This window comes from Zootermopsis nevadensis, unplaced genomic scaffold (assembly GCF_977971745.1).
Source record: "Zootermopsis nevadensis isolate Lab colony 2312 unplaced genomic scaffold, Znev_1.0 Znev_ptg000002l, whole genome shotgun sequence".
Lineage (NCBI taxonomy): Eukaryota > Metazoa > Arthropoda > Insecta > Blattodea > Termopsidae > Zootermopsis > Zootermopsis nevadensis.
Window position 1 is genome coordinate 22,973,842 of NW_028259134.1, and position 27,531 is coordinate 23,001,372.

At 41.4% G+C, this 27,531-nt stretch overlaps 1 protein-coding gene across 1 annotated transcript in view; it reads left to right on the forward strand.

Annotated features, from left to right (window-relative positions):
• Positions 1–27,531, forward strand: part of LOC110832122 (G protein-coupled receptor moody) — a 122,156-nt gene that overhangs the window by 59,361 nt on the left and 35,264 nt on the right. The gene's annotated exons all lie outside the window — the stretch shown is intronic.

Genomic DNA, 27,531 nt, shown 5'->3' on the forward strand with positions numbered 1-27,531 from the left:
TTGTTAGGTTAGGTTAGGTTAGGTAAGGTTAGGTAAATTTTTCAAAATTTTCGGAAAATTATCATAATTCCTGGAAATTTTCTAAAGGACGCACAAAAAAAATTTTTTTAAAAAAAATACTCTTTCAATCTTCAGGACTGAATTAGTTTTCTACGGTACAATCGAACTTCATCTTTAGGATTGAATTGTGTTTGTCTTTAGCGTCTACTTACAAGTACGAACGTCCTATCAACTTACAGCACCAACACGTACAGACGCAGTGGTTTTTGACGTATCATTGGTACTCAGCTCTCCCACCGCGTCAAGGTAGTTGCCGCCGGGAGAGTTTGCCCAACATACATCCTGTTCAGATGCAACTTCTTCGATGACACCATGTGGAATTGTAGATGGGTACCAGTGTTTCTGAGGCATCTATCGCTTCCATCTTCGGGGTAGGCGGCATCTAAACTCGGGATGTCACAAGATCAGGCAATGAGCTGTGCGAAGTCAGTAGCAGAGAAGTTTTAAATATTATACGGTCTTTCTTAAATATACAGTGTACTCCATTTTGTGAAATTGTATTCCATGATTAAGGCTTTAATGCTGAGGTAGCGTACAAGTTTCAAGTTTGGTCATTATTGGTCTTGGTTTTTATTAACGTGTGAAGAAACATAACTGGTGAGATTCCAGATTTTCACGACGCTAGTATATACTCGTAGGTAGGTAGGAGTGTTTCGGAGAAACGCATTGCCTCCATCTTCGCGGCTGAAATATATTTTTCAGAACCGTTGTCACAGCGTCAAGACGCATCTCATTATTTCCACAGGCAATACTAGAAATCATTAAACAGCTTAAAGAATCCATAACTCGGTTTTTGGTATCTTAATGTATCTTAAATGATGACTTTTGTTTTGTTTTGTTCCAGGTAAGCGACCCCCACGTGACCTCACTGGGATGCAGACACGATTTCTGAAGTGAACTGTAAGTGGTGAATACAATTTATGTGTAGTTGTCTGTAGAACGGATCCCATGTCTAAATCTTTACGTCGTTCACTGATTTCTGATAGTCTCCTATTAACAAATAGACTACCGGACTTTTCGTACTTCGTACTGAAGTCAACCAAGAGCCAACTTGAAAAATTATGTACGAATAATTTTTTAAGACGTCAAGCGACGCTTTGCATTTAATTCGTTATACGAAATCTGTGCTATTGGAAATTATAAGAAACTGCCTTTACCCCTAAACTAGCCAGGTGTCGGGTCACAGAGACGAATTCCTTAACACAAGACCAAGGTTGTGACAATTCGCTGCACGTGGTGATAGGCGAATATGGAGCGGCGATGGAATGATGATTAGCGTATAAAAGAGAAGAACGAGTAGACGGATTTGCCACAGTCCCACTTCAATCATCGCGAATCTCAATTCAAGTTACATTGGATAAGTATTTACAGGATAATTCATTTATAGATCCTGCTAGATTCATCATGCAGATTCGATCACATTTCACTAGTTCTTCTCAGGCACTCTTATTTCGAACTGGTTGTGTTAATCGCACGTATTTCTTAAAGCAGTTCATTACGCCGTGGGGAAAATGGAGCTACTCTGTTCACATTTTATTTCTAAACCACAAGAAACAGGAACATAAATTCTCAGAAAGTTTATTTCCATACGAATGGACGTCTAGCGGTTATAACGCTGGTCTTGTAATCCTGGAGTCTCGGGTTCGATTCCCGGCGGTGCCCGAATTTATAACTTGTGTTGGGCAAGGCCGTGGTCTATGCAACACGGAGTTTTCCTCCGTGGCATCCCAACAATTACTCAATTCACACACAGAAGAAGGCAATGGCAAACCACTTCTGGATCATCTGCCAAGAACGTATATGAACAGGTCCCAGTCCGAGAAAAGGATGGAAGGATCCTGTTCATATGGACCTGTCGTCAGACAGAACACTAAATAATAGTAAGATGAGGTCGTCTAGCGGTTAGAACGCTGGCCTTGTAATCCTGGGGTCTCGGGTTCGATTCCCGGCGGTGCCCGAATTTATAACTTGTGTTGGGCAAGGCCGTGGTCTAGGCAACACGGAGTTTTCCTCCGTGGCATCCCAACAATTACTCCATTCACACACAGAAGAAGGCAATGGCAAACCACTTCTGGATCATCTGCCAAGAACGTATATGAACAGGTCCCAGTCCGAGAAAAGGATGGAAGGATCCTGTTCGTCAGACAGAACACTAAATAATAATAAAAACGAAGCAGTGGCTCTGAGGAACGTACAAAGTATGGAGGAACGGAAAATTACATTCTTTTGTACCTGGATATAAACAATTGTAAATATCGCGTTCCGTTAACAGAAGGCGTGTTCTCTCAGAGTATAATTTCGTTACCATGGAGACCAATACAGAATCCATACAGTTTTCAATTACAATTTGCAGTTAAGTAGATTGGATTTCATGTATATTGAAAAAACATAAATTGTGCGGCCTAATTTTAGGAGCAAAGTAATGCTACGAGGTCACTGTCCATTGTCCTTCGTTTTATAACAGCCGAGGTAGATCAATGCATTTGCATAATTTATGCATTATTATGAATATTGATTAATTACACGAGCTGACTTATCTGTCATGAGTCAGTAGTCGCACATACGGTCAGTAATTTTTTTTTTTTGTAAAATTCGAAGGTAGATCAGTGTATAACGTTTTAAATTGCACCAGATAGAGTACATGAAACATATTTAATATAATAATGTGGATATGAGGATCTTGTTTAACATCTCACCCACCCTCATATCATATTCCATCGAAATCTCATGTGTATTTCCGCATTTAAAACATACGAACGTGCATACAGACATATGTATCAACTATGCGTCCATTTTATGTATAAACAGTACATTAATATTATGTAACAAACGGGGTACATTGTGAAATATTCAGATCCGCCGAGGAACGGCCTCCGGTTCGTTCCAAAAATTCACCATGGTGATAAACTTCACGCATTATCACCAACTGAAACAGGCCTCCCGACTTTTTCATTTTCGTGTGACAGAATTCAGAGAGAGAGAGAGACGAGCGAAAATATAAACACTGGATCCAGTAATTTGACATTCGCTGGGTTCACGAACAATTTTCGCACATTTAACTCTTTAATGTAATTTGGGTGGACGCCCCAGTACGTCCTGACTGTGTATAGGACGTCGCAACCCATCGTGTTCTGAGACTGCAACCGAAATGCAAGTCTGTCGTCTTATTAAAACACAAAATAATCCCCAGATGCAACATCGTCACTCATAATTTAGTACTCACCCAGGTTATTAAAAGTTCACCTTCAGGATATTTTACGTTTCTTAATATTTATATGTAATGGCTGACGCGTACCTCTTGTCTTGTTCCTGAACACAAACTCATTACATCATTTAATCCTTGAAGGTGATACACCGTCGTTAAATAAACAATTGACAACGTTCCGTAGGAATAAGACTTATAGTGACTGGCACTCACCGTTTTTACCCTTTCAATGCCACGTTCGACATAACTCGTTCAAAAGCACTTGCCCGTTGGGACTAGATTTAGTATCTGAGAAGATCATTGAAATAAAATACCTTCAAATTCATCAATTAAAGAGACGCGCTCAAGGGCTTTCAGGAATCAAATGATGAGTTTCCGTGGAAATACACGAAGGGTGAAGTTTTCTTAAAATAAAAGCCAGACTGAAGGGCCTTTAGACCAGTGATTCAGAATTAATCCGAAATGCTGTTTCCTGGAAATTCGTCGATAATGTTTGTGGATTGGAATGGGGGGGGGGGGGAGTGCTGGTAACACAATTTGTACCAACCTGTCTGTGAGGTCACAGAAGCAGAAGATGTAATTTGTAACGGATTACCTTAGCCGCTCCATGCACAGAGCACAAAGGATTTTCAAATGTGGCCGTTTCCAGTGCCGAGGTTTTCCGAAAGCACTTGTGGTGACGGCCTTACATTCCACATACTTGCTTCGCTAATTTGCATTAATCACTGGATTTCTTGCTCAGACACAGCTTTGTTCTTACAAAACTAATGGTAACACAGCCCAAATTTATTTATTATTATTATTTAGTGTTCTGTCTGACGACAGGTCCATATGAACAGGATCCTTCCATCCTTTTCTCGGACTGGGACCTGTTCATATACGTTCTTGGCAGATGATCCAGAAGTGGTTGGCCATTGCCTTCTTCTGTGTGTGAATGGAGTAATTGTTGGGATGCCACGGAGGAAAACTCCGTGTTGCCTAGACCACGGCCTTGCCCAACACAAGTTATAAATTCGAACCCGAGACCCCAGGATTACAAGGCCAGCGTTCTAACCGCTAGACCACCTCATCTTATTATTATTTAGTGTTCTGTCTGACGACAGGTCCATATGAACAGGATCCTTCCATCCTTTTCTCTTCTCGGACTGGGACCTGTTCATATACGTTCTTGGCAGATGATCCAGAAGTGGTTTGCCATTGCCTTCTTCTGTGTGTGAATGGAGTAATTGTTGGGATGCCACGGAGGAAAACTCCGTGTTGCCTAGACCACGGCCTTGCCCAACACAAGTTATAAATTCGAACCCGAGACCCCAGGATTACAAGGCCAGCGTTCTAACCGCTAGACCACCGTGGCTGTCACAGCCCAAACCAAAAATTAATTTCCTTAATTCTGTTAAATTTTATTGTATCAAAAAATATATTTCAAATAAAAGTGTCAACTATTAATGAGACACGCTCTTTACAATAGACACACAAAGAGCTTGAAATTTTAAAAAAGTCCCAAGCTGCAAGTGATGTAAGAGTACAGCTGGCGTCATAATTATAGTCATTATGTAATCTCCGTGTATCTGTCTTTGAGTGGCTTTCCTATGCCTTCCATTAACTACATTGATTTATGCTAGACGTCTGTTAAGCAGAGACGCCAATATGTCTGCCTAATTTTAAGAAAAACGTGATTTATTTCCAAATCCTCCGTATTCAAGACAGAAATTGTAGGGAGTGGCGTTGAATCAAAGATTACGTGTTCCAGTTCGAAACCCGATATTTAAATACATTTTAATGCGTGTATTGTATTCGAACATGTACACTCGTTACAATTAGGCACTGGCGTGCACTTTTTTTAAGAGCTTCCGTTTGGAACACATGCCAAGAACTGGAAATTAATACCGAATTATGCAATTGTTTCGTCTACAAAGCGCAAACAGTTTGGGGGTTGTTAACGTTCAAACGGTAATCCGTCAGTAATCTCATTTGTGGTATATAGTCGAGGCTAGCAGTGAGAGCAAAGTATTCCTGTTCACGTCATTTTGATTTAAAGGTTGTGTGTTCGAACCTGCAACTGTAACCAACCACAAGGCACCGTAATTCATAACCCACGTTGGTACAGCGTGGGTTGCTGGATTGGATAACCAACCGAAGAATCCGTTCGCTTGGAACGTAGAGGGATTCTGTATACTTGTCCTAGGCAGTCTTTGTATGTGACTGGTATCACGTGTCATTCAACGCCTTCTGTATTAAGAAAACAGCAAATGTATCTTGTGGTCCAGCGGTTAGAACGCTGGCCTTGTAATCCTGGGGTCTCGGGTTCGATTCCCGGCGGTGCCCGAATTCATAACTTGTGTTGGGCAAGGCCGTGGTCTAGGCAACACGGAGTTTTCCTCCGTGGCATCCCAACAATTACTCCATTCACACACAGAAGAAGGCAATGGCAAACCACTTCTGGATCATCTGCCAAGAACGTATATGAACAGGTCCCAGTCCGAGAAAAGGATGGAAGGATCCTGTTCATATGGACCTGTCGTCAGACAGAACACTAAATAAATAATAAAAAAATGTATCTCATGACGTTTAGAGAATAATAACCAGGGTAAGTTTTGTGTTTTGAACAAATACACAAACAGCCCCCATGCAAAAATGTCTAATTTGCTGGTTTCAGGATAGACGGCAAGACGTAGACAAGCTCCACACTGACCAAGCCAAGTAGTTCCACATTTTTAAAATAGATCTCTAACACAATTTTCGCTGGTGCCAAGTGCGAGACTGGGCGCCGTAAATCACACCGCGACGTCGCGCTGATTTACCTTTTGAGAGCGCACGTGAGGGGTTGGCGGTCGGGACAGACAGAAGCAGCAGACAGATGAAGGAATAGAAACGATAAGATAAGAAACACGGAGAAGCTGTCAGTTGCACATTTTTCACGCTGTACATTCTATTCCAGGAAATAATGACCGCCCACGTTACAAAATTGTTCACCCTCCGAAAGCCCAGAGAAGAATTTGCAAAGATGAAATTTGGCGGGGGGAGGAGTGAGAGACACTTCGATTTCGGGGGGGGGGGGGGGGGGCAAGGAGCATCTTATAGCTAGAAGGTCCCCAGGCAATGCCCGCTCGTCCTTCTGTTAAGGATAAAGTAAGAGTGAAGGCGTTAGTGTGATGATTGGCAGAGAAGACGGAATTTTGAAATTTTGTATTATCGAAAGCTGAGGCTATTAATTTGGAAGTTTAATACATAATTTAGAAGTTCCTACTGAGGGGAGGGGGGGGGGTAAATTTTGACGGCGTTAAGGGGTGGTAAATTTTGATTAATTTAAATCGGGAGGGCTGCATGAGAAGCTTGCAGTGGCGACTTGGAACTTGGGAACCATCTCAGCATTTGCTTGAAGACAGAGGAAAACCAAGGAAAACCTGTGTCGAGATGGCCGGTCGCAGGACCTTCCGGGTGCGCGCTGACTACTAGCCAGCGTTCCGGCAGACAAAGGAGGGATTAGTACGACCCCTAGGTTTCCCTAACTTGTGCCATGGGCTTTATTCATAAAGTCAGGTACATCTGGTGTAATAGTACAACATAATGTGATGAATGCAGGTCATCCGTGTTTCCGTGGTCTTCTTCAGCTGATGGTTTCGTGGTCTGGTCCATGGCAGGAGTTCCGCTGGAGCGACCTTTGATGAACGGCTGACTAAAATGAGTACAGTTTTGCCCAAAATGGACTTTAGTTTGTTTAAATATGTGTAATTTGTAGGGTATGTGCAGAATCAGTCCCCTAGTAGGGCCCGCGATCGCTTGTGTTTATCAAACAGGGGATCGCGTTGACCTAATTACCTGATTAGAGATTTCTCACTTAAATGACAACGTAAAATTTCAGAGTTCGTCAGCGTTAACCGGTTGATCTTCGTAATGGTGAAGTGCTGTGTTTTCTTTGAGGTACGTACTGGGTTCTTAAGTATCATTTAAAGTAGCTTCGAGGGATTATTGCTCATTTCTGCTCTAATCCTTGTGATCGCACAAAGTAAACGCAGATGCCTGGCGTGATGAACTTCCCACTTTGTAGAGCGACTCTTCATACCAAGTATTATTAGGCTGACGCCCTCGTTTCCGCTGCAGGGGAACACAACACTTGCCCTCAGTGTTTAATAGCCGGCTAAGACACAAGAAACTACTTATTCATTCCACTCTTTTCTGCTGGACGTCAGTAACTCGACGATGCTGTGATGGAAGGCGGCTTTATACTTATCTCCCGGTCTGGATTCGCCGTTCATGTTTTATTCAAGTCTTACAGCCATTCTCTGTAATCACTTCCTTTATCCCCTGTAAAGTCGTAGTCTTCTCTGGAGTTAATTATTTTCTAAAGGAAGTTGGTGACACTTTCAGTGTCGTAAGTGAAAGCCACGTGAAGACTCATCTGCGGGTGTCCATCGTTTATTGACTGCGTGCTAATAAAATTTGTGTGGCACCCTGTTTTTAGTAAATGAACGGTAATCGTGGACGCTGACACCCTGGGCTAGCAACTGTGTTCACACGCACGTTGAGAGCAGAATTCCAACTGAGAGTTGCAACAGTGGCGAATGGATCACTTGAAACTGCGTTAACATACACGAACCTGCCGATGTTGGTCTTCTGGGTTGTAATGTCGCGTTGGGTTCCTAATTGCACCTTCAGCCCTGAAGGTTGAGGTATGATCGTTATACCAATCAAGTAGAATTTATGGACACATAAGCTACTTTGGGGTTTAAGCTTAGATATTTCAAATATTTGCAATTTTATTATTATTATTTATATTTTTCATCTGTTCGATGAATACCAGAAGATACAGACCTAGGAGATTTCGTTGTAGAACTGTGTAAAAAAATACATTTTCAAATTTATGTACTCTGAGTTTGATTTAATCTCACTAACATTCATTTTGAAGATATAAATTTGAAGCAGATGACGGTAACACATAGTTTTACATAAAAGCTTAAACATGTGACGATCAACAGGAATTATTTTTTTTGCAGCGACAGACAGAGGGTTTGAATTCTTTTGTTTTTAGAAACGCATTTAACGAATGCCAGCCAAGCTGCCTGATGAACCACTGAGCTCACTTTAGTTTATTTTAGTATTGAGGGCAAAAAAGTTTGTTTACTGCTCTATAGCTGCAGATCGTGTTGTGCAGGGCAGTCGAAATGCTTCTGTGAGCGGGGCCAGTAATTCTTTGCTCTCATGGAAAAGAGGGTTTAAGTTTAAATAAATGGTGGGGTTGGGGGGTGAAAATAAGATAAACACATCTGTGGATTTTCCTTAACAGAAATGAATGTAAAGTGGTTGTGTATGCCAGAAGACAGCCATCTCAAGAAAAGCAAAGTCTTAACATTGGCTTTAAAAACATAAAATACTACGATAAGAGAAATCTGTCGTAAGTTCATAATACGCACAGGTATGTTTTATACCACTAGAGGGATACGTGCGTCAATCCAGGACATTTTTGATCACGGCAACATCTGTAGATGATGAGATGAGAAATAAGGCTGAACGAAGCCTGAGAAACATAATGGGAGGTATTATTAAAATGAATCTTATAAAGATTACGTTATATTTTGTTGATACGTACCGGATTTAACATTCTCTGTACCATACAACGACCATTCCTTAATATCTATGTAGTACCTTGTTCTGACTCCCGGGATGCTTTGCAAGAATACATTTTTTTTTAAAATGCCTGTTTTATAATATTATGTATACACATGGTAACTATAATGCAACTGCAGATAATTTGACTTAGTAAAAAGTAAAGACAAGAGATACAGTTTTAAAATGAAATTATTAAATACCAAAGTTATTAATAACGATTCTGTCGTCTGATTGCCTTGCTTGCAAATTTTAGCGACACCCTGTGGCCATCTGATAAATCACAGTCGTCATCAAAGGATATATTTTTATTTACGTAGTTACGCAGATTTGTGTTGGCTAGAAGCCCCCCGGGTTCTCGTGTCATTCTACGCATTTAAGGGCGTATGAAATATTGTTGCGGGCACTCGTCCACCTGGCTATACTTTACACGCGGGGCGGTGAGTGTTATAAAACCATCGGTTTTCATTTAAATACTCGCTGTAATGCAACAAGACAGCCACTGAATATATTATTTAATTCGTTTAGAACTCCATTATGTATTTTTCTTCGTCCCATGTTACGTAAACGGGCGCTCAAAAAACTACGTCACGGACCTAAAACATTTATATTTCCTTATTAATTTAGTACGCCTGGTGTTTATAGTCTACTAAAACTTGTTTATTCAGAGTTGCTGATTCATTGTAAAGTCTTCATTACAGTCAAGATGGCTGTATTCTGGTAGAAGCTAAAAACATTTCACAGGTACTGCTGCCTTCATCATCGGGGCGCAACATCCCAAAAGACACTATACTTCACACCAGAGAGTCAGTCAGTGCAATGAAGTCATTGATTCGTGTAAACATTTGACAGCTTATGATAACATGTAGGAATAACGTTACAAATTGTCATGGATAAATATGGTTAGTTCCAATATTTCACTTCATTGCAAGTATCGAAACGTCGTATCTTGTTACACAATATTTAAGACGCAGTCGTAATTAAATATTAAAATATTGCTGCTACAATCTTAGACTTTAAAGTAAATATCTTCAGAGATAATAAATTGGTTGCTGAAACTATTATATATTTTTTAAAATTATATTTTCATACTTAATCGCGGTAACACATTAAATGTTATATAAGAAGGCTGTGACTTATTAATAAATGATTTACGATAATTAGTCACCTTGACAGTTTGGCAGTCATTCAGAATCAGTAAATGACTTGGTTTGCCAGAAAATCAGTGCGTCGTGCAAGACGGTAGTTAATTTTACAGTAACCTTCTTAATTATTCATCCAGTCAGTGAATCAGTAAGCAGTTCATCAGTTTGTTTGTTGGTTAATCAGTTAACGACGTGTCATATCGTAGTTTTATAAAGCCTTAAGTGTGATACGAATTACATTTTGATAATTCTTAAGTTAAATTTCGACAAATTTTGTGGCTTCAGGTTATTTTATGGGACATAAAAGATTTTAAAATGACGGGCAACGCTACAAGGGAGAAAGGTTCTGGTCGCATTTCCTACTTACGTCTTCTGCGGTGTCTCGTGACATTTCCCCAGCAACGGAGCACAAACAGACACCGTACCCCGTCATCTGTCTCCCGAAGATGTATATAGAATTAATCGCCGCCATTTTAACTCATACGTGCCGAAATTATAAAGCAGAGAGCCATATTTTGAGGATGAAGTGTCTTTACCTCCCGCCACTGCACGAAGCAGGATGCCTTGGGCAAATGCGCACACATGACATTCACATATGCCACTTTTTACTGTTACAAGCGAGGTTATGGGAAAGCTTGTGTCTGCTACTGCTTTTTACCGCCAGAGTAAACCCCGTGCAGCCTCGTCACAAAACAGGAAGAAGTCCGAGTCTCTAAAACACGACTCTTTGTAGGAAACGCAAGGATAATATTAAAATAGTTGCGGAAGAAACTATGATAATGATATGAAAACGATGTATCGATCTCAGAATCGTGCCTAGTGGACGGCGGCATTGGCTGTGTTTAATTTATACTGCGGTTAATTAGCCCTTTCAGCGATGAGATTAATTAAAAAATTATGCACCATAAATTTTATATATTTTAATATACGTAAGTCTTACAGATAAAAAAACCTTCAGTTAAGAATAAAGAATCGGGTAATCATGGGCGTTGATGTGGGATAAAATCACGACGTTTCAGAGACAGTCGGTGTCCAGAAACAATCTCCGAAACGTCTGAAGTCTTATTTCGTATTCATATGACAAATAATCCATTAAGACATAATTTCCGTCAGTCGTTGTAGGGACTTGAGATTCATAAAAAAAAAAAAAGAAACTTGGGAAAAAAAATTTTGTTCTTAGCGGCTTGACGGACATAAGAACGATGTTTATTCCCAGTTTCTAACACATTACATCCATTGCTTTGAACAGCTCCCAACATTATGATCTTCTCGTGTATAACAGACAAGTGTTCCTAACTGGTGACGTCATGACATCAAGACACATTAAAACATCTGCCTGCTACAGAATTCTCTGCCAGATGAGGCGCACACTATTACCAGCTTTCTCTAGATCTGTGTGTGAAGTTTTATCATTAAACTCTGCCGCTAACCAGACAGCATTTCGTACAAAATAAATTCTGGCCCAGTCGCAAAATTTTGCCTATTAGCTTCGGAATGCCAATTTTCCCGTGTTTAGTAACTCAAGAATAGTCACGAAACTTATCGTTGCCGAGTTTTGCTTAGATCTGTCGACACATGTCAAGTTTGGTTAAAATCGGACACTGTAGGCCCACGTGGAAACTTATACGCTCGTCACCATGAGCTTAACTCGTTCAAAATTCATCGGAAAGAAAAATGTATTGAACAGAAGACAAGAATTTTCCGCGAGTCTTTCCGTGGTTTTAACAAGTATCGCCTATAAGGAAGTTTTTTTTTAAGAGTTCGCATTCTGAAATCGAAAATCTAAAAAAAACAAAAACTGCGACAGAGATTTCAGATCACGGGAAGATGGCACACTTTGAGTCGAATGTTTCCAATATTCCCCGAATTTGATGTAACTTATATTTAATTAGTAACAACAGTGATTTTCAAATGAAGATGAGACGAGTGGAATTATCAGTTGAAGGGATTTTTCGTGACCCAAATGGTCATTAGTGAGAAACACCGCGCGTTTCGCGAAAGTCAACACCGAACTTGTCAGTCCATTACGCATTCTGCGTAAATTTCGCTGGCCCCCTAAGTGCTCGGAGCTATCAGCCCCATTTTACGCTAATACAGTAATCACCACAATTTTATGACTCAGTTGGACGGACCCAACATATCATTGCGTTTCTTCGCGTTACACACAAACGCAGGGGAAAACTTTTTGGACGGAACGTGATCGGAGCTCTTACCCGTGGGCAATTCGACAAAAACTTCATTAAGCAAAGACAATATTTTACAAGAAATACCCATTATCAAGCAGATTTATAACAAGTGTCTAAAGGATCTTGCACGGGGAAAAAGTCATTAAACCTTATCCGTAAATTTAAAACGTCTTTGTTTAAAATAAAATTCCACGACTCATTTGTTTAAAAAAAAATAAAGAATCACGTTGCGCTGGCAGGCACATTTAAATCGCAACGTTCATTAAGAGAGCTCAGCTAAATCGGCGCTTCGATGGGTAATTAAATACGTGATTAGGTTAGGTTTGAAATGTGCGGATAAGAAACTTGTAGACAGAAGATGGTTGTATTTTGGAATCTTGCACCGTGCAAGCAGTAAGCCCCTCTGAAACGTCGGTCAATATCTACTAAACCAAGCAACCTCCCAGACGACAGCCATGTTCATACTTGTCGCCACGAGAACCTAAAATCTCACCAATATGCAGACAGTCTGTCAGATTATTTACCAAAGGCGTCACTGGACCTTATTAGGGGCCAGCTGAGTCCACTCACGCCCATCACGCACTTTAATTATCACCGTAATAATGTATGTGAAATAGTAAAACTTAAGAAGCTCTTAAATACGTATTTTTCTCCATTCTCCCGTTCCTTCCTCCCGCTTCGGCCCAAGAACTCCCCTCAGCATCCAGTTCTCAAGCCAAAAGCAGAATTTCTAAGAAAGCAATTGGAAGGCGTGTGTACTCCAGCGGAGTACCTACTTCCTGTTCGCAGTTCCTGTTCCCTACAGTGTTTTATTTTCGGAATACAACAGCGAACAACACTTATGTGTCTCACGAGGCGTAGCTACTGTTGAGGCAGACTTGGACCGCGTCCAATACCTGAAGAGGCCGGCGACTGCTTCACTTACGTACAAGCTCGAAGGCTCGTGTATCGATTTCTGCATGAACTCGGCACAGAGCCCCGGTCCATCAGCAGTTTCGAGTCTTTCAGCCGTGAGAATTGCGTATTCAAATCCCACAGCCGATATGGGACGATCCGAAAAGATTTCCTTTAAGAATTTACACAGCCGTTGGTTTTCTCGAGGGGTATTCAGCCCAAATTCTGTGACCACAACCAAACACCTTAGCTCACTAACCTAACCTAACTAATCTAACCTAACCAACCTAACCTAACCTAACCTAAACTAACCTAACCTAACATAACCCAACCTAACCTATACTAACCTAACCAAACTAACCTAACCTAACTAACCTAACCAAACCAAACTAACCTAACCTAACCTAACCTAACTAACCTAACCTAATTAACCTAACCTAACTTAACATAACCTAACCTAACCTAATGTAACTAAAGGTAATGATTCTTCCGAAAACTTGTTAAAGTGATCAAACGAACACTTTGGTATAGCAATAACGGTGTACAAATGTGTTCAAATCGGCCACTACCACCTCCTTGCAAATACGTAGCTAGCTAAGTAAGTAACGAGCCACTGAACCTGCTTACTAATCTACGAACTCCATGGTGAAGAATTTACTAAAACTTCTGCAGTTGCTCAGGTGTTCAAGAAATTTCACACTTTTATACCACGTAACTATTAAAGATGGCAGTCTTCTGAGGTAATGCGCCGTGCAGAAGTTAATAATCGTCTTAGACGTGCTTACCGCCCCGACGATGGAAGTTATTTCTTTAAAACGCAAGAAAAAATAGGTTAAATATCAGCGCCTCTTGTGACACGAGCTTACCAAAGTCGATTAATTGAAATTCCCACATATCAACACTAGAGTCAAGGAATGTTTGTACACTTTCTCTGGACCATATCATCATCACGTGGTATTCACGTGATGAAGGCTGTTAGTGCCCTTCTATGTGGTCCCACGCACATGGTAACCAAGCAACCAGCGAGCCCCCCCCTCCCCCTTCCTGTTCCAAGAAAGCTTTCAACTGTAGTTTTTTTATCAAGCATTTTGAAGCTTCTGGAAGACCGAAACTTGAGATGATGTGTCGGCGCTGAATCGTACGGCTGTTTCCTTTAAAACAGTAGTGACATCTGGTGACTGGTAAGGTAAATGGGCTAGAGAAGAAAGGACGAAGTTTCCGGGGGGGGGGGGGGGGGGAGTCGTGTCAAAATTTTAGAAAAGTTCGTTTCGCTGGGCCCTTCTTCGACGATGGCGGAAAACCACGGAAGTCTGTCACGACAGTTTCGTAAACCCAACCGAGATTCGAATAGGATACTTCCAAGCGACGAGTCTCAGCGTTACCGTTAAACTAAGCTGCTTGATTGGTAATAACGGGGGAGTTCCTTCCGTACGAACAAAACGCAAAGGTGAGGAGACAGCGAAGGGGGCCAAAGAATATGAAACGGAGAGCAGAATCCTTCCTCTCAACTGCGCTTTGGAGTGGCTTGGGGTCCGCCGAAGAAGGGGAGTTACTGGGATGGAGCAGGTCGCGAGCTAAGCTCAGGGGGATCAGCACTTAGAGAGGATATAGGACATGAATGTGAGCAAAGTCTGTGGTCGTCAAGGCATGACACAGATAAGAAGGAGAGGCGAATTTGTAAAATAATCTAAGAAGAAAGAATACTGAGATGAGGAACAGGTGAGAGGATCTGAGTTTCACGCAGTCAACGCACGTGCGTCTAATGAAATTTCGAAGCAGTGAGACAGGGTGCTTTCGCGCGCCTGATATTTTTTTTTACAGCGACGTTGAACCCCCTACATCATCAGCTTTCCAGCAGAAAGACACGATTTTGATCGTCGTGTGTTCGCCGACAAACTATGAACTCACTTCATTGGCTCTTACGTTAACAGTGGCAACGAGACACACGACAAACGATCTCACATATACACGGGGGGGGGGGGAGAGAGGGAGAGAGAGAAGGATTCGAAACGACGTAACTCGTTCGTAGCATGCTAAGTGTCAAATCATGCAGATGGTAAATATTATAGGTACCATCAAGTCACAATATTGCTCCAGAACGTCGAACGCAAACCGAGGTGTGGCTTTGCCTGTGATATTTAGATTTGCGTCGCCTTGCTCTCATTCTCTGGCACAATAAGACCAGTTAGCTCTAATGCTCGTTGTTTGCTTGGTAAATAAAGTTCGCGTCGTTGTCAGTAACAGGGCTGAGGGTGTTCTTTATATGGGCTGCTTGCTTGCAGGAAATGGCACAATATCACGGCTGAATGCTTCGCTTTTATACATGTGCATTCTACTTTTCTTCATACGTACGTTTCTATAGTACGTTACATAAGTTTTGTCCGAATTCCCTGAGCTATTAACCATTTAAAGGGCATTGGTACGTATATCTACCACCCGCTTTAATGTTGCGTGTTTCTGTTGATGCGATGTGATGAGAGTGTGCCTGTGTAAAATTCCGGTCTCTAACGGCCCCTTTGTCCATCCCTCAGATGATACAAGAGTGAATATGGAACAGTGGTGGAATGGTAGTGACAGAGGAAAACCGAAGGGCTCTGAGAGAAACATATCCCAGTGCCAGTGTTATAAAAAATGTCACATGTTGTGACTTGGGTACGAACCTGGACGTACGCGATGAGAAGCTGGCGACCGAAAGTGTCTCAGCCGGGCCACGCACCTGACTTAGTAACTCTGAATTTTGACCACAAAATTTATATATGTGTTTTGTTATGATTATCAGAGTAATAAGCGATTATTTCTCAAAACAGCGTAAATCAGTTGATGGTTGTTATGGATTCGCGTCTTATTTTATTCGTGGTTTAAAAAGAGTCCTAAGTTAAGCACGCAAACCGGCGACTTCTGATCCATAATTTCTAAAATTTGAATTCATCTGCGTTTACCGCATGTTTCAGAAACGGGCGGCGATGCTCATTTGTTAGCTTCACGGCTCAGTGGTGTCAACTGACTCGCAAACGTGTTTTCTATTCTACGGGTACCGTTTGTCTTTTGTATCGCCGCCATTTTCTTCCATTGTCACAGAAAGTTCATGTCAACTGACGGGAATAAAAAAAAACAACTTCGATTCAGTTTTGCGACGATGAGAGAAATAAAGGAAATGTAATATGGAACACGCAGAATTTTCACGATATCCATTTCACTCAATTTATCTCCCATATATATTTTTTTTATTTATTTCTGTAATTCTACAATTCTCTACTACGCCATCTGTCTTCTTCTGTATGAAGCTCAACGCGCCAATTGTTTGCTGGTACAGAATTACCACATCCGGGTAATCACGTGACAAACGTAACTCCGAACTGGCGTCTTTCAGTGACCAGTACCAAAGCCACAATCCACAAAAACGACTTTACACGTGCATAGCAGTTGTGATGTCGTTTCGGAATTGTCATCGCATGTCCTCAATCGTAGTGATTGTATTGCAGATGCAGTTAAAATAAGATTACGTAAATTTTAAAATAAAATAACTTTATTCGTTTATCGCTGTCAATATGTTGTATGAAAATGCACATGGCTGTACTTTGAATTCCAGATAATATTTTATAAAGACGATTACTCATCATACAAGTAAACTACAGTGAATGATCAATAAGCAACCTTTTTGCTAATTCGATTCTGAACTAATAACTAGTTAAAAGGGCCCCTCAGAAATACCAAAAGTTTGGTACAGCTACTTCAAATTTTACCGTCCTCTTTCCAATAATTTTACTGAAAATTTAAAAAAATAAAAGTGTTTAATTATCTACTAACCTATTTTAATAATATCAGTTAATTAAAAATGCTTTCTCAACTACATAATCTTGAGAAGGCATCGGCGTACATGACATAGCATCTTCCGTGAAAAGCTGATAGTTACATCTCAGACCAAGAAGTTCCTCGCCTTTTATGGAACCAGGTGGTTTATAACCCACCTTTCACGGGAGCCAGTCACTGGAACATATCTTTAGCCTGTTCAATCCAATCCAAATCTTTGCCTCCTGTTTTTGTAAAATTCATTTTAATAATACAGTTTGGTCTCCCTTGGGTTAAATCTTTTTTTTTTTCAGTCTCGTTTCAAACTCTCCCAATATTTCCCCCTGCCCCCCCCCCCAAGAGACAGAGATTCACGCCTTATCTGAATAAAATTATATTTCGTACATTTACATATTCAGATTTTTATGTTTAAAATTGAATCGCACAGAGCATATTCGAGGCAGCGCATTTCAAATATTAAGGTGAGTTATCGCATGCAGACAACCAGTCTTCATTGCCTGTGCTTACCGTAGATATCCCCATCTGGTTAAGACGTACACTCCTGCAAAATAGTTCTATATCTGTTCGTAATCATTTGAAGCCGAAGCTCGTCTAAATGATATATATGAATTTAGCCCGTACCGCAAATAAAACACAGCGCTTCACCGTTACAAAGATCAAATGGTTAACGCTGTTTAAGGAAATAATACGACTAAAACGCTAATTAACCTTTGGAGCCGAAGCTCTTTCAAATGAAACTTAAGAATCCAGTCCGTACCGCGAAGAAAACACTACACTTCACCATTGCAAAGATCAAATGGTTAACGCTGTTTAAGGAAATAATACGACTGAAACGCTAATTAACCTTTGGAGCCGAAGCTCTTTCAAATGAAACTTACGAATTCAGTCCGTACCGCGAAGAAAACACTACACTTCACCATTACAAAGATCAACTTTTTAACGCTGTTTAAGGAAATAATCGACGTTTACAATTAGAATCGTACGAAACCCATTAATACAAAAAGATGAGTTACTGACTGTTAAAGCAGGTGGTATATGTGGTTACCAGAGTCGAATTTTGTGTGTCAGCTTTAGTGTGATCTCTAAAACTAACGAAGGGTAAACAAAGGAAACTTAAAGAGTAATTATACTTAATTTGAAACGCTGTTATGGTGTGTTACGATCCGAGAGAGAGAGAGACTTGTATTCGCAAACAGCCTATACACCGCATGCGACGATGTGGAAGACGAGATATATTCACGGAGGAGTGGTATATCAGTTCATATAACGAGAATGACAGAAAAAGTAAAACGGAATCACAAGAGCTCTTCGTATTTGTGTTTGGAAGGGGATAAGTTGTTTCTCAAATCGCCCTTTTTACGATGACAACATGACACGAAAATATGGAGTCAAAAACTGGCAGCTTCTGCAATGAATTTTTGTTGAGCAAAACGACATTTTACATAAGTCCTGTCTAAAGACTTGACATTAAATTATCGAAGGCTGTAACGACGTTTTTAATTCACGTTTAAAGTGTTTTAGATCGAAATGAGAAGAAAGATATTTGACCCTAAGAGAGATGAAGTATCAAGATGATTGGAAAATATCGGTAAGGTTAGGATCCCTATTGCGACATGGTCGTATCTGTTACCCTAGCAACGCACGGAGGCAGAACACGTTCATATTTTGTTTCTCAGTTCCACAAGACATAGGAGACACGATCAATAGAGCATTGCAGGTTTGTCGTGCTATTTAGCTACATTATTTCAGAAGTTATAATTTTCACGAAATGCGTCCGTGAACAGAGTGGCGTTTTTATTAAGTCGTGAATATTTCTAATTCGTAGTTTTTTTAACAAAAAAAACAGCCCCTCGAGACTAGACGATTCTTTTGAAAAATAAACATTTTAAAACTCTCGCCTCCGAGCCATTATCCAAAATAGACACTGGTTGAGAAATGTCGACCCCCCGAGGGCGTTTATCAGCTGTTCGTCTCTGTGATACCGATTGGTGCCAAGATGAGAATATTTTCCTGCCTTCTTATTTTCTTTCCGTGGTTTTCGTCAGTCTCTCCTGCAACAGTAACTTCACTTCACTCGACGCTGAGAAGTCTCGGAAATTAAGAGATCTTCGCCGAGCAACCTAGTAATTAGCTTAATTCGCAACGGACAGCTTATTATATAATCTCTTAGCGAAAAACATGTAATTATTATTCTGTAAGACTCTGCCAGTTGCTAAAACAAAGATTCGTTCCGATACATTTCCGCAGCCATTTTTCACATCATCATATTTAACCTCAACAGATTTGGAGCGGTACAATAAAGACGTAACTTAGCATTCTCAACGTTTGCACTGAATAAACTCGTCACTTCCAAGCGTCGGTCATTTTATCTCCTTCAAAACAGCTCCCGATACTCACCAAATAAACCGCTTGATCTACGCCAGACGAAAAGACTCCTCCACTCCCTGGAATCGAACCCCTGGCGTCAACTGGTAGACCCTTGTAGTAGACGTACTGTCATGGCACCTGCGAAGAAACAATATGCTGTAATTCTACAACAAAAAATTAATCTGTTACATCAACTTTGCATTAAACTGTCTCCAGACAAAGGGGGCCGTACCTGATTGGGAAAAACTTCTTTTCCGAACATACGATACTTCATCCACGCAGGAAAAGTTAACAGTTCCCTTATACAGCGTGTCCCAATTAACGTGGACCTCGTCGCGATAGAATTCCAAAGCACCACCTACCGGGAAATAAGTTAGTGACTAACAAAAGAGTCCTGGTGAGATTCGAGTTAATTGGAACACCCTGTATGTCAAATTGGTGTGCTTCCTCACATTTTAATATATAAATATTAAATGCCGTGATAAATTAAAATTTAATCTTGACAACGCCACTCTCAATACCTGTAATTAGCTCGTAACATCTTCGACTGCAATTAGACACATGGATATTTGTATAAGCTCAGTTAGCAATTCCTAAAATACCTTCTGGGTAAGAGACTCCCGATTTATCTCACTTGCATCGGAAGCCGATACCGCGAAACCTAAACGGGTGCCAAGCCTCGCACCTGCTGGAATATTCAAAACGCACGGCAAGTGTCAAGAATATAGGTTTGCTTCGTTCTGAAACGAACCAGACACCGCGTCCTAGTTCCGTCACCTCTGATGTAGGTCACTGAAACGTCGCAGGTTACCTCATCATTTTTAATAACTTTGTCACTTGTGTCGTCACGCTCCCCCCTCCCCCCCACCACCGCGGTCACGCTGACAGTTACCTTCTCCTCCACACCTCGGCGAACGCGGCAATTGCGTTTCGAGAAACCGCGTAGACCGAGGGACGTCTTTCCATAAACTCAATGTTAAAACGGGGGTTTGGGGGGGGGGGGTATGCTTTCGTAATTGGGTACATTCCGGATCAAATTTTATTACTCCTGCCTGAACAAAAGTCACATAATAACGCGGTGACATGTACAGCCATACCAAACGAGGCTGGACAAAGGTGTACTCTTCGGAGTACACTGAGATTCCGAAGGTTTTCTTCACGCCACATCACGTAGGCCGTTCTTGCATCAACGCAAAAATCCAAGGTCGTATTATTGGGCAACTTTTGGTTCCAACAGTGGTAGTCCCGGTTCAGTTGTTGCTAAAAACGCGACAGACAGACATACACAGGACCAAGAGGGGTACTTCGCTCTCGAAAGAGCATCACGAACATGATATTGAACCATTACATGCTATTAATTTGGTAAAGAAACCAACATGTTTCGGCCTATAATGGATAATCATCAGGGGGAGGTCTCGTTTATTCAAGATCAGCAAAACTTTAAGCCGTTGTTCGCAACTGTGACATTCACAAAATTGTGAAAATACTGCTATTAACATCCATTTCCTTTCCAATATGCGAGGTTTTACGTTCCTCTCCCCTGTCTAAATGTATAAGCACCGAAGTTAAACTTCGGAACAAGTTCATTGTATCCCCTCATGAACACTTCCTACTCGTCTACAGAAAACCAAATCAGATTAACTTTTATGGAGCATCTTTCCCATGTTAGACACGTAGACTCCGCCCTTCCTGGTATGAAGCCAGTTCTATTCCAAACTTGAGCTTATTGGAAACATTTTGTGAAATTATAGGTCGAGACTTCTCTATTATACAAGGTTAATTTGCATATCACCCAGCCTTGCACGTGTATAGAATGGCTTCGAGCTCTGTACACAGGTAATACGTCTCTACAGGGTGTTTCACAAGTTTCGTTTTATCACGCTAAAATATTCCATCTGGGTTTCATCCTGAGACGACGAAGAACAAAGAAAACCTATAAACCGGCTCGTTTCATGTGCGTGAGACTCCACCCCTTGTTCTGATGGAAAATCACCACGAGGTTAGGTTGGGTTTTAAGAAACAATAGAAATAAATAAATATGCTCACGAGCTCCGCTGTTTATGTTCACGATCAAATAAAGTTGGATAAGATGGGTGGAAAATGTAGCACGCATGGGAGAGATAAAAGAAATTCATAAACAGTTTCAATCGAGAAACTTTATCGAAAGAGACTACGTGCGAGACCAAGACGTAGATGGGAGGATAATCTCAAGTGGGATCTATGGGAGATAGGAGTCGAAGGAGACTGGATTTTGTTGGCCCAGGACAGGGTCCGGTTGGAGGGCTTTGGTTAGTTCGGTGATGAACCTTCGGGTTCCGTAAGCCATCTAATTAGTTAGTTAGTTAGTTTCAGCTTTCATGTTTATGATTCTGAATCACAATGAACAAGCGGGCAGAATTAGCAAGAACACTTTGGAGTTTAACAACATGACTGTACTGCCTTAAGATTGCACGTCCTAATGAAGGATTAAACCTCACGTTTCGCTCTGCTGGGTTGGAGGATGAATGGCCTGGAACCAGTGGTTTCAGCGCACAGCCACCAAAGATTATTACGTAGCAGACCACACACTCTGGGATGTGAACGCAGAGTGTGGTGGGCTGCAGCGTCACCAGGGGAACGACGCGAAACCGCACTGAACAGTAGAGGCGTCGGAATGACCAAATCGATATTAATCGACCGCAGTCAGAATTTGATGAATTTGAATCGGGAAGGGCTGTGTAGAGATACAAGGGAATGAGAAACGAATAAACTCGTCCATAACAGTGTCGTGTACAAGCATGAATTTCTGGTTTTATTTGGATCATAAAAATTTAGGGTCTTAGAAGTACAATATGAAAAAAGGAAATGGTAACTGAATTTTTGTTTTTGTTTTTGAATCCGTTATAAGCAGGTCTTAGAGCGCATATACAGGACGCTTGTAGTGTAAACGCTGAAGTTCATATGTCAGTCAGACAATATGCGACACTGTTAAATTTCCCTTATGATTTTAATATCCCATCCAAAAAGTCGTATATATACACACACGAATCTGTGTTTATATTTCGTTTGTTTATTTAGACCATAAATCCCGACTGCATTTTAAGGTACATTTCTTGCACCCCTAAAATGTTCCTAAATATTTACAGAATGTTATAAATGCCAAGTTCACGTTTTAACGACGTACATTGGGGTCGGTCCCTGAACACGACAGAAGTTTATTACGTGTTTCTATGGAAACGGTTGAATAAGCCTTCGGATATCTGTGTTACGGACACAATAATATAACGTGGCACCTATGAGACTGTCCGCGTACGCTTTTCCACCGCGGCACGGGTTCGAGTCCATTTCGTGACATGAATATGTATGTCTCAGGTCTTCTGTTGCAACGTCCTGTATGTATGCAGGGTGGTACTATGGGCCGATCCCCTGTCAAAGGAGTCCTAACAGATGTCCGAAGGCCGAATCGGTGACTCCATTTTTATAAACTACACACCGCTAAATGCTGTCTCCTGTAGACCCTACTGCCTGCATCTGTGTGGTAAATCCCTGACGCGTACTAAGCACGTTATCAGATTGAATCGTGTCTTGACTGGTCATTGTCTAGACTGCAGTCAGGATGAGTTGTGAGAGAAAATTAACATACATGGGGAGACGAAAAATTATATAAAATTGTATACGGAAACCCTGAAGGGAAGAGGTCACTCTGGGAGACCTAGGCTTAAATAAAATTGATTTGGATCTTAAAAAAACAGCATATGAGGGTTTTGGCTTAATTAATCTTGCTTCCGAAAGAGACCAGTGGCGGGCTCTTGTGAATACGGTAATGAACTTTCAGTTTACATTAAAGGAAGGACGGAAATCAGTCGCCTTTACCGGGATTTGCCAACGGGCGATCGCCGACAATTATCCTGCTCAAAGTCCGAGACTCGTTCTGTGGAAAGGCTCCTTTAAATGCTGACCGACGACGTGCGTCGTTGCCATGACGACCCGTCCGTTCGTGTCACAGGCTCTGATTCTACGAACGAAGTTCGTCGTCACGTGATCACAGAAATGGTAACTAGTTCCTGTCAGTTCACGGACGTTAATAATTTTATTCTTCAACAAGTGGGATCAGGGAAGATATAACTTGAGAGACACGGGCGAAATTAAAATGAGGATAATATTAAAATGAATCTTTAAGTGACTGTGAACACTATATTGAAAAGGACGAGAGGTGGGGGTCATCTGGTACGCTTTCTCAAACACTGTAACGAACACCAGGGTTTTAAAAGGCGCAGAATTCCTTGACCCGCTAAGCAACTATTAGCTTCTGCAAAGAGTATTCTGCACTTTGGAGTTTGCTGGTGGTCATTCTATTGCGAGTGCCGGTCACGATACGTAAATGCAGGTACACAGCTTGACAAATGGTTTCCAGATGGATTTCCACCCCTTCACAACCCCCAGAGCGCAGAGGTCTCCGTCCCTCTCCAACATCACAACCCTTGTGCTGCGGGGTGTAATCCCATTATTCGCCAATCTTCTGCCCCCCGAGTCTTCAAACTACAGTTACCCTCCGCCGACGACAAAATCTGCCTCGTATGTGGCGAAGAGACGAAGTTATGTCGCACCTGCTAGCAAGAATTGTAAATTAATAATTATACAATTTAATAAGAATTTCATTCACAAGGAAATTAAGAGGAGATTAAATTCAGGTAAGGCTTGCTACGACTAAGTTAAGAATCTTTTGTCTTCCCGTCTGCTGTCTGAAAGCTGGATTGCACAAAACCATATATAATTTTACGTGATATTTTTATGGTTTCGTCTCACTCAGGATGAAGGCCGATTGCAGACTCTTGTGAACACGGTAATGAACATTCTGGTCCCATAAAAGCCGGAAATTTCTTTACAAGCTCACAAAAGACAACTGCGATCCATGGAGTTGTTTTTTATGGGTGTGAAACATGGTCTCAGACGTTAAAACAAGACGACAGACAGGGGGTGTTTGTAAACAGGGTGCTGGGGGGGGGGATATTTCAACTTAAGAGGGATGAAATGACATTGCTTATTGAAGACCTTCATAATTTATACTGTTCAACAAATATTATTAGGATGTTTAAATCAAAGAGAAGCTAATAGTCACTTAGATAAAAAATAAATTCTAGAAATATTATTATCGAATTCAAAACAGTCCGCCACTGGTTCCTATCTTGAGCCAGTCGAATCTAATGCACACCGTCACACTCTATTTAAGAGACAATTTTAATATTATCTTGTACCTCATCCTCGGGGTGTTCTGGATTGTGATGATTACCAGGTTTTGGGACAGACCTGCCGCTTTCATTTTCTGTGCTCACGTCAGAAACTCGCATACTTTAATGACGATTAATTTCTTAGTCAGAAAACCCGCTGTAGTTACTCGGTTACTCAGCTGCTTTATCAAAACGACCTGTTCAGTTAACTGTCTACTTGGCTGACTGGTTACTTAGTTACGTGTTAGTTAACTGCTTACCTGGTTGTTTATCTGATTAAATACGTAGCTACTTTTACGCCAGTTTTTAAAGTAGCATCGTATCTGGTAAGTCCCTACTTAAGTCTGTTCCAGGTCGTTCGCTACTTAGCTTGTATCTTTGATACTTAGTTCCGTTAACAAATGAAGTATTTAATGTGATTTGTTTCTCCTTCGACCGTGATTATTTAGAGCATGAAATCACTGTGAAGAGAGGCGTGATTAAAGGCGACAAGAAATTACGTCATCTTTCAGAGTTCCTTCAAACAAACAAACAAACTTCTCGCCTGTCTTGTCCCTTTCAATCGCATCTCCGTCGTCCTTTGTTTCCTCTTCGATTCTCTCTGCCCGACTGACTTTCTCGCCTCTTCACAGTCTTATCTCTCAGAATTTCTTGTTTCCCTTATTACAGATAAGTCATTTGATTCTATGTCACGGAATCTGTTTGTGATCTCCGTGGAGGCTGTAAATGTTCCATGTAATGATTTTCTCATATCACCGAACCATTTATCATTAACCATTACAAATACAATTGCATTCCGTTCCTTTCGCGAACACCAAAATTTCACTTTCTTCTTAGAACACTCGAAGTCAATTCTTATATTACTTCCTTTGAGCGTTGTGGTGTTAGAAGACGCCCAGACCTCGTAATTTTTATGTGAGATTTGAAGTTCTTACGGCTGTTGTTCTTTTGGGTTGTAACGCCCTGAAGATGGAGGCAGTGTGTTACTCCGAAACTTTGGTAACCACCTGCAGGTTTCTCAGGACGATACAACCAAGTTGATGAACGTCGACATCTTCCCCGCCGTGAAAATCTGACATCTCAGACAGGCTCTGAGTTCTTCTTTGAAATCATCAATTACGTCACCAAAAAAAAAATGACGCTGGCGAAAAGAGAAGTAATGCAGATGAGTCACGGAATCGACAGATAAGTGCACGGCTAAGCGATGGGACGTCGAGACAGAATGGGGTGGGGTCGGGGGTGGGGGGTTTGTGCCGCTGACATGTTCACGAACTCAGATCGCGCCTCCCTCTCCGCTTATGAGAGCCGTACACTCATCTGTTCCAACTTTATGGAGCGACGATCCTCAGAGACCAATCATTACCTCATCATCATCATCATCATCACTTCTTTCTTTCCTTCATCGAGTCCAGCTTTCCGCATAAACGTGCTGGCTTTACCACAAGCCTTACGTTTAGATCTTTCAAACTGTCTCTTTCCTTCAGGTTTTCAGGCCGATACCTTGTACACACTTCTCCCATGCGTACTACATGCCTGCCCCAGTTTAACCTACCCTCCCCGATTTGGTCCTTGTCCTTGTCTGTGTCGAGGCATACGTTAACGTACCTACCCCCGTAAATCCACCAAGCTTGAGGACCACCTATTGTCGGCTGTCCGTACAGCTGCCCGCCATTTCCGGCGGCCGTTTCCTCTGTCCACACCCTGAGGACGTGCCATCCAGTGGTGACAAAGGGAGCATTTGACCTGACGAGCAGACGTCAGGGCCATCGCTGGCAGACATAATCGTCCGGTCCACTGTCCAGCGCTTCTAAGATTACTAACTTCTTTTTGTGTTCCATGTTCATTAAATTCGCAGGCGTTTTAATTTGAAATCGTACGTTTGAATGTCTCGCGAGAAGCAATTATGTTACTTCTCCAAGGGCATCTCTCTGCCAGCAATTTCATTTCCACGTAACGCGACTTGGTTATATTTTAAAATGTTTTTCTTTTTCTTTTTACATACGCAATTTCAGGAATTTCATTTTCAGTCTGAATGCGCCAACTGCAGTAACTGACCGCGACTTCTGTTTGTTATCACTTGCAGTTAAGCTTAAAGGCGAGTCCGGGACACTTCTCTGACTAAGTGAATTCCAGTTCCGTGTCGAAGATTCGAAAATCATCGTTAAATAATACGGCAACGATCGTAAAACACCCTCCGACCACACACATAACAATGTCGAAGTTTTTAAACCGTGTGTGTGGGTTTTGAATCCTGGATCAATTATAAGATCGCAGATTGAATCCGAATATATGAAATCATTCTCGACCCAAAGGTTCCCGCTTCCGATCTCAAGAGAGCCACAGAATACGTAAACACACTGAACACAAAGCCACAAAGATGTGATGCGATTCATTCAAAGGTAAAACTAGATCTCAGTTTCCATGGTTTTACTTTTGGCAAAATGTCATGGCGACTGTCGGTAAACCAGAAAACTGTTTAAACGTGTATCCCCCCCCCTCACACCGAAGTATTCATATGAAGCCCAGTGTAGAGTGATGGATTTTTAAACGTAACAGGTGCGGGGGACCAAAAACATTACTTCATTCTCTTATCTTATTCCTTTCCTCCTCATTCTTCTTTATCATCATATTTTCTTCACACTTCGTCATCGGCTTTATTGGCATTTCCCTCTAACCTTTGTTTCGTGTGCCTGCAGAGTCGTAAATGTGTACTAAGGGTGCACAACTGCTCAGGGGCGGGCCTTCATTGGACAGATATCGATTACATTCAGTATGCACGGATCCGAAGGGAGAATTACGATCTAATAAAATGAGGAAACACTTAAGATATTGCGTCCTTAATCTTGGAAGTAATCTTCATTCAGCGTTCCGTCACAGCGATGGGAAAAACATAAGCTGCTATTTTGCAATGATTTGTCATGAGAGCTAACTTCTGGGTTGAGCTCCTGATAAAGTAATTGCTTCTCCTGAATCATCCAGTCCCTCCCTTGTACAGAATGCTAACCTTGGTCCGGTGTTCCATTCCGTTCCGCTCACAGGAACCGTTTCATTTG